Source organism: Macaca fascicularis, chromosome 8 (assembly GCF_037993035.2).
Source record: "Macaca fascicularis isolate 582-1 chromosome 8, T2T-MFA8v1.1".
NCBI classification, from domain to species: Eukaryota; Metazoa; Chordata; class Mammalia; order Primates; family Cercopithecidae; genus Macaca; species Macaca fascicularis.
Window position 1 is genome coordinate 71,777,311 of NC_088382.1, and position 9,218 is coordinate 71,786,528.

The window sequence follows — 9,218 nt, forward strand, 5'->3', positions numbered from 1 at the left end:
TTCTTTATTATTCCATCATCATCTCAATTAAACCTCTTGGGTATAGTGTTTGAGTGCTACTGTGACCATAAATTCCATCAAAACCTAGGAAAAAATGAAACTACTAATAACTGAAAGGGTAAGCAATAAGAATAATATTTTCTAACTTCCTTGAATAAGAAGAATCTTGGTGATGATTTTTATTTATTAATTCCGGAGAGAAAGGAACAAGCTAGTGAGTCAGGAGAAAGAATTAAAGCTTATTAAGTTCACTTATTTCAATTATGAGGAATAGAAAGTTAATAAAACTGAATAGGTGAGTGGCTAATTGTTATGGAGAACAAATATTGAAATCTTTTAAATATGATTTTTTCAAAGTTAAATGGCATAAAATTTGAGAATATCAATACCTTATATGAGTACCAGCATTAATGAGTCCAGTTTACTTCCTTAAGCTTTAGCAAGTTCAGGTCATATATTTTTCAGACAGAAAGGATGTTATAAGCCCTTCCTTCTGCTGTGTTCTCATAAATCTCTCTAATGCTAGACCTAGGCCTGTATTGAGTGAAAAGCTCAATGTAGACTTCAGAGTTTCCTAAAGAGAAAAGTTCAGGACTTGGCAACCAAGCCTCTAAGTTGCATTTGAGCAGGATAGTGTCAAATGCAGAAGGTGATCTTTTTCCAATCCTGAGAACAAAGGTGCTAAGTAGTCCCAGGTTCTACATTCCTAGAAGTGTCAGCTTTGGGATCAGTTACCTTCAGTTGCTGTGAGGTGACATCTCCCCCACCAAAAATAGTAACATGACTCAGAAGAAGAGGAAGTCTCATTCTTCAAGAGGCCAAGGTTCTTGGAATTGGGGAAGAGAACACTTCCCCAGACTTAAGAATGAGATGCTTTAGGGCATCCATGTGCCTACAAGAAAAAATTCCTTAGGTGACTAGCTGCTTTGCTATCAGAATTGCTGATGTCTCCCCATATTGCTGAATTAGGGAAGACAACATTGGAGAAAACTTGTATAGTGGATTCTGCTCAGAAGGGAATAGTCCTCAACCACTATGTTCATTATTTATCTTAACAACCCCTGACTTCTCTCTTCTTGGTTTTTGATAGGTCAGGTGGATCCCACATATACCTGCAGTCCATGCATTGATAGTGAATAATACATGAGAGTTGAAGCTCCAGTTATGTAAATCAAAAGAATGCGACAGGAGACAAACTTATGCTTCCAGGAAAACGGAGTAGACGTACTTCTCCCAATTCTTTCTACTAAGTACAGCTAAAAGCCTGGGCATTAAATATAAAATAAATGCAAAAATACCATGAATCTTGGAGAGAAGAAAGCAGACCAAGTAGGTACTTTGGAGCAAAAAGCAACACATTGGTGAGTTCCCTAGGTTTTAGTTTTTGTCTTATATATACCAGTCTAGATGCTGGAGAAGCCAGAATTCCAGAAGTACCAACATGTTTAGATGAAGGATGTCCTAACAAAAGCTCTTTCTCTCTTATGTAAGGAGTACTAGAGGGACAGCCTAATAAGAGAGAATGTTTAGAAAATAGTGACTACTTCAACCAAAAACCATGGAAAGAATTATGGTCCCACCCCACCCTTGTCAGCAAACGTGAGTGGGGAGCCTAGATTCTACTTTTTCAAGGCTGTAGCAAAGCGTCCCAACTGTCCTGTTAGGGTGGTGTCAGATAAGGCCGTCTCTGCCTGGCATTAATGAGCCCCTTCCCCCTTTCCCACAGGATCAGGGTATGTGAAAAGTTCTACCTTTTCACATAGGGGGACTTCTACCCCCACCTGGCAATAATGAGGTACCCTTTCACTTTCCCAATGAGGTAGTTTCAGAAGAGACCTACTGGAAATATTTTTGCAACTTCCCAGCAGTAAGGAAGTCACATCTCTCCCATGATGTCAGTTGTGACAAATTATGGAGCACTAAGGAAGCACTCCAGCCCATACCAGCCAGGAAGGTGTAAGTGAAGGCTCAGTAAGACACCAGAATTTCCACTTCTACTCAGCAATAACAAAGAGTTTTCCCCATCAGGTGTTAGTGAAAGTTTATAGGGAACCTGGACTTCTCTACCCAATTGGCAGTAATGAGGTGGTACCTCCTCTTCTCACCCCAGATTGGTGTCAGAGGAAGACATGGTGTCAGAGGAAGACAACCAAACCAGCAAGTGTAAATAAGATCTAAAATGTAATAAAAATGTACAAAATGTTCAGGTTTTAATGAAAAATTTACTAATCATTATCAAGAACCAGGAAAGAAATTGAATGAAAAAAGATAATCAACAGATGTCAACATTGAAAGACAGAAATATTAGATTATCTGATAGTTTAAAGCAGCCATCATAAAAATGTTTCAATGAGCATTTGCAAGCACATTTGAAAAAATGAAAAATATAGAAAGTCTCAGAAAAAAATAGAAGAGATAATAACCAAATATTTTATTTTATTTTATCTTATTTATTTATTTATTTATTTGGAGATGGAGTTTTGCTCTTGTTGCCCAGGCTGGAATGCAATGGTGTGATCTCAGCTCACTGCAACCTCTGCCTCCTGAGTTCAAGCAAATCTCCTGCCTCAGCCTCCCGAGTAGCTGGGATTACCGGCATGTGCCACCACTTCCAGCTAATTTTGTATTTTTAGTAGAGAGTGGGTTTCACCATGTTGGTCAGGCTGGTCTCAAACTCCTGACCTTAGGAGATCCACCCACCTTGGCCTCCCAAAGTGCTGGGATTACAGGTGTGAGCCACCGTGCCTGGCCATATTTTATTTTATATTATTATTTTTGAGACAGAGTCTTGCTGTGTCACCCAGGCTGGAGTATAGTGGTGCGACCATGGCTTACTGCATCCTTGATTTCCCAGGCTCAAGTGATCCTCCTATCTCAGCCTTCCAAGTAGCTGGGATCACAGGCATGCACCACCACGCTGGCTCATTTTAAAATTTTTTTGTAGAGACAGGATCTCCCTATGTTGCTCAGACTAACCTCAAACTCCTGGACTCAAGTGACCCTTTCTCCTTGACTTTCCAAATGTCAGGATTGCAGGTGTAAGCCACCATTCTCAGCCCCACATAATATTCTTCAACTGAAAATCTACAATAACAGAAGTAAAAACTAAATGGACGGGCTGAACAGCAGAATAGAGAGGACAGAGGAAAAAAAAAACCAATGAAATTGAGGATAGAACAATAGACATTACACAATCTGAACAATAAGGAAATTAGACTGAAAAAAAAAAAATGAACAGAGCCTCAGAGACCTGGGAGACTAAAACAAAAGGTATAACTTATGTATCATTGAAGTTCTGGAAGGAGAGGAGCCAAAAAGTAGAGCTGATAAAATACTTGAAGAAATAATGGCTGAAAACTTCCAAAATCTGACAAAAGCAAAGTACTGTAGATTCCAGAAGCTGAGTGCATATCAAATAAGATAAACTCAAGGAATCCACACAAACACATTAGCTTCTGAAAAATAAAAACAGAAAAAATTTTGAAATCAGCAAGAGAGAAAAAATATGGGGGAAAATGACGCAAATGGCATGCGATTTCTTATCAGAAACTATGAAGGTCAGGAGGCTGTGACACAATATTTTTCAAGTGCTGAAAGGAAAGAACTTTCAGTCCAGAATCCAACATTAAGTGGAGCTATCCTTCAAGAATGAAGGGGACACCAATACATTCTCAGATAAAGAAAAAATTAGAGAATTTGTCATCAGGAGACCTACCCTAAAAGAATGGTTAAAGAAAATTCTCTAAACAGAAAGAAAACAATAACAAATGAAATATAAAATCAAGGAGGAAAAAGGAAATGGCAACAAAAATGGCAAAATTTAATGCACTTTCCCTTCTAAATTATGCTTGTTGGTTGAAGACAAATTATAATATTTTCTGATGTAGTTCTCAATATATGTATAGGAAATATTTAAAACAATTTTAAATGGGGAGGATAAATAATTTAAAGAGGGGTAAGTTTTTAATACTTCACTCATACACCAATATACATTTGACACTAGTTTTTTATAATGTAATACCTAGTGCAACTACTAAAAATTATGTAAAAAGAAATACACTTAAAAACACTGCAGTTAAATTAAAGTAAAATTCTAAAAAGGGTGATCAAACTAAACAACTAAACATACTTCTAGCATATAACCCAGCAGCCATACTCCTTGGTATTTACCCAAATGAAATAAAAACTTATGTCCACTCAAGAACCTGCACATGGATGTTTATTTATAATTGCCCAAACTTAGAAGCAACCAAGATGTTTTCTAGAAGGTGAATGGATAAACAGCAACAAATTCATACAATAAAATATTATTCAGCATTATAAGCCATCAAGCCGTGAAAAATATGGAGAACCTTATACAGTATATTACCAAGTAAAATAAGCTAAATTGAAAAAAGTAGGTACTGTATACCTTAACTATATAATGTCTGGAAAAGGAAAAACTATTTAGCAGTGAGAAAAAATCATTGGTTGCCAGGGATTAAGGGAGAGTGTTGTTCAAGGGTCAACTATATATAAAAAGTTTTACAACATGTCCAAGTGGGATTACTCCAGGGATGTAAGGCTTGTTAAATATTTTAAAATTATTTAACAAAATACACGATATTAACAAGCTAAAGTAGAAGTATTACATGATTATATCACAATCAATGCAAAAACATTGATGAAACTCAGTACCTAGTCATGATTTTACAAACTCTTTGAAAAATAGAAATAAATGGAACTTCCTCATCTTTATAAAGGGCATCTATAAAATACTTATGGGAAACATAATACATAGTGGTGGAAACTCAATGCTTTTTTTTCTAAAATTGAGGTTTAACACCATATGGTTACTCTCATCATTCTCATTCAACATGGTGCTAGAAGTTCTAGCCAGTGCAATAAGGCAAAAATCTCAGTGCATCTACATAAAAGGTCCTAGAAATAATAGGTAAATTCAGCAAGGTGACAGGATACAAGACAAATATACAAAAATCAGTTATGTTTTTAAATACTACCAATAAACAAATAGACATTGAAATTAAATATTGATTTCATTTATGCTTGTTCTAAAAATCAAATACTTAGGTGAAATTGAATAGCTCATGTAAAAGATTTTATGCTCTACAAAACACTGGTTAAGGAAATCAAGAAAGACCTAAATAAATGAGACATACTATGTTCACGGATTGAAAGACTCAACTTAATAAGGATCTCAATTATCCTCAAATTGACATACAGAGTTAGTGCAATTGCTATCAAATCTCAGCATGTTTTTTAGATATAGACAATTATTCTACAATTTATATGGAGATATGTGGGTTCTAGAATAACAAAAATCATGATAAATAATATGGCAGGAAGAATCATTTCATTCAATTTGAAGAGTAATTATACAGCTGTCTTTCTCTATAAAATACAATGTATATACAATACATTGTATACAATAACCATGACTGTGTGATATTGGCAGATAAGACACATCGATTAGTGGAACAAAGTAAGGACCCAGAAATAAACACAAGCAAACATGCCCAACTGATTTTTGACAAGGTGGAAAAACACAAAGGTGTAGAAAAGATAGCCTTTCAACAAATATAGCTGGAGCAATTGGACATCCATAGGCAGAAATATAAACTTTCAGCTATATTTCATATCATATAGAAAAATCAAGTAATGAATATCAATGTATAAATAAATATATAGTTCATATACATCTCTAGTTTAAAAATATAAAAGTTTTACAGAAAAACTTCAGAGAAAATTTTCAAGATCTAGGGGTAGGCAAAGAGTTCTAAGACTTAACACAAAAAGCATGGTCTATTAATATAAATTGGTAAAGTGTAATTAGTCAAAATTAAAAATTCTTGCTCTGCAAAGTACCCTTCAACAGGATGAAAAACAAGCTACAGACTGGGAGAAAACATTTGCAAATGATATTTTGCAAAAGGAATTAATATCTAGAATATATAAGGAACTTAAAAATTCAACCATAGAAACAAAATAATCTGATTAGAAAATGGGTAAAAAAATGGAGATATTTTATAAAACAGGATATAAAAATGGTGGATACACATGAAAAGATGTACAATCTCATGAATGAGTTAAAAAATGTACATCAAAACCACAATGAGATAACATCACATATCAGAATCATTAAAAGTAAGTGACAAAACCAAGTGCTAGTGAGCAGGCAGAGGAACTAGATTATGCCTATACTGCTTGTGGCAATATAAAAATAGTACAGCTCCTCTGATAGTGATTTTGACAGTTTCCTAAGTAACCAAACATGGAGCTACCATATGACTCAGCAATTACACTTCTTAGCATTTATCCTGGAGAAATTAAATTTTGTAATCACAGAGAAACAAAAGCTTATAGCAGCTTTATTTGTAAGAGCCCAAAATAGAAATGACTCAGATGTCCTTCAGCTTGCGAATGGTTAATCAGTGGTTTGCATGGAGTACTATTCAGTAATAAAAAGAAATGAAGTATTGATACATGCAAAATTTGGATGTAGCTCTACAGAATTATTCTGAGTAAAAAGTTATTCCTGAATTGTTACATGATATGCAATTCAATTTATATAATATTATTTTAATTAACATCTTTATACAAAATCCATAAAACACAAAATTCACCCACCTGAAGTACAGAATTCAACAGTTTTAGTATAGCACAGAGTTGTGCAACCATCATCAAAATCTAAATTTAGATTATTTTCATCCCTTCATAAAGAAACTGTGGAAGGCACCAAATTGAAATTCTTTTTCACAATTTCATGGGTAGAACATTTGTTCTTATCATAGACCTTAGCAACCTCAGCTTATGATTTATTTTCTTTCCTTATTAAGTGGAGAATTTTCACCGTTTTACTTGAAGGAAGCATGTGACAGCTTCGCTTGGGCATATCAGAATTGCCAGCATCACTACTCTTGCACTTTGGGGCCATTATTAAGTGAAATAAGGATTACTTGAACACAAGCACTGCGATACTGCTACAGTCAATGTGATAACGCAGCTGGTGACTAAGTGACCAAGGATGGAGAGCTTCTACAGTGGGGAGACTCTGGAAAAAGGGAGGATTCACATCCAGTGGCATTGGGACAGGACAGAGTGAGAGTTCATCATGCTACACAGAACAGCATACAATGTAAGTCTTGTGAGTGGATTATCTCTGGAATTTTCTATTGACTACATTTGTACTACAGTTGTATGTGGGTAACAAACTGGAAAGTGAAACCTGGGATAAGGGGGAGGCTACCGCAGATAGCCCAGTATTTCTCATTTTGTGGATTTGTTTATCTTTCTGCTCACATTCTTTTCCTTCTGCATTACCATTTTAGTAAAAATAGATAGCATCTATTTGGTGTTTAGTATGTTTCTGGCACAGTCGAACATTTTACAAACATTATATCATTTAATCTGCATAAAACGTATACAGTAGGTACAACTATTATCCAGTTTTTAGACAAGGCAAACTGGATCATAGGGAGTTTAAAACACTTCTTCCCTTGGTCAAGTTGGGTCACGTAATTGTCAAAGTTAGCAAAGACTTGGAATCAACCCAAATGTCCATCAGTGACAGACTGGATTAAGAAAATGTGGCACATATACACCGTGGAATACTATGCAGCCATAAAAAAGGATGAGTTTGTGTCCTTTGTAGGGACAGGGATGAAGCTGGAAACCATCATTCTCAGCAAACTATTGCGAGAACAGAAAACCAAGCACCACATGTTCTCATTCATAGGTGGGAACTGAACAATGAGATTACTTGGACTCGGGAAGGGGAACATCACACACCAGGGCCTATTATGGGGAGGGGGGAGGGGGAAGGGATTGCATTGGGAGTTATACCTGATGTAAAGGACAAGTTGATGGGTGCTGACGAGTTGATGGGTGCAGCACACCAACATGGCACAAGTATACATATATAACAAACCTGCACGTTATGCACATGTACCCTAGAACTTAAAGTATAATAATAACAATAAAAAAACAACTTATTCATAAAAAAAAACAAAACAAAAAACATGCCACTTAGGGGATGATTTGAAATTCTCTAATTTTTTAGAAGAATCTTTAGTTTTCCCAGGATAGAACATTTATTGATATGGTAAATATGTGGAAAGACCCACAAGCCCCACTCCAATCCTACATTCTTGCCATTAAAAAATAAACACAAAGACTGTTCTCTGTATTTTGTTTTCTTTAAAAAGTATTCTAGGAGACACAATGACATGCATTCTAACAAATATGTAGAATAAATTGAATTTGAGATATTTTATAAAATTGTAAGATATGTAACAATATGCACCTTAGTCTAGGACACAAGCCCAAAAAGGTAAAAAATAATGAAGAAAGACTACTCAGAAGCTAATCCATTTTCTTATTTTAGGAGATAGATGAAAGGGGAAAATTTTAATGTGGGGTAATCTCTATTCGATAATCACAATGTGGTTTCTGAAGAGATGTGTTGGCCTTTAGTAATGCTAAAATTACAAATGCAGATTTAAAGGCCTCTGCATTTTATCCACTTTTAAATTTACATAAAAAAGCAAGTGCAAGATTATTGGAAAAGCGTCTATGATTGTTATCACAACAGCAAGGGTAGTTGGAGTGTGATACAATGATAAGAAGGGAAGAGGTTAAATTGCCACTAGTAAAGTCTATGCCCATTATTGAAGCCAATCCAATATTAACTTTGTGTTTAACAAAATGAAAATTAAGATGCTACTCTCAGAAACCTTGGGGAATATCTACAACATGTTCACCTCTTTAAAAATTCACTTGTCTGTATAGCTTTCTCTTAAAATCTCATTTAATGTGCTTAGGTATACAACCAGTACAACATATTATAATGGTGTAGAATTTAGTAAGGAATGTATAGTGAGTATTTCCTTACAATTCACCTGCCTTGGAGCTCAAATAAGTTTTTAAAATTAGATTCTGAAATAATGCCATGGAGAAAGCTAGAACCAAGGCCATCTAGATGAACCTACAACAATTTCCACTTCTACTTAGGAGGTAGAAGCAAAAGGCATCTACCCTTGGGGAAAGTTCAAGAAAATTGTTGAGGGCCAGCATCCTACACTAACACAAAGCAGAAGTCTGCTTCTGCTGGGGTTGAAACAGAAAACACACACTTCTGTCCAAAACTCCCCATAGATATAAGGCAGAGTTTATATTCAAACAACAAAATTAAGAACACAGTAAATGTCTTTTCAGAAACT

General features: G+C 35.3%; 1 long non-coding RNA gene across 1 annotated transcript; it reads left to right on the top strand.

Annotated features, from left to right (window-relative positions):
* The first annotated feature begins 1,094 nt into the window (after positions 1-1,094).
* Positions 1,095-7,347, top strand: LOC141407502 (uncharacterized). Its single transcript, XR_012416880.1, has 2 exons — positions 1,095-1,361; positions 6,865-7,347. It is a non-coding gene; the product is annotated as an uncharacterized lncRNA (long non-coding RNA).
* Positions 7,348-9,218: the final 1,871 nt, after the last annotated feature.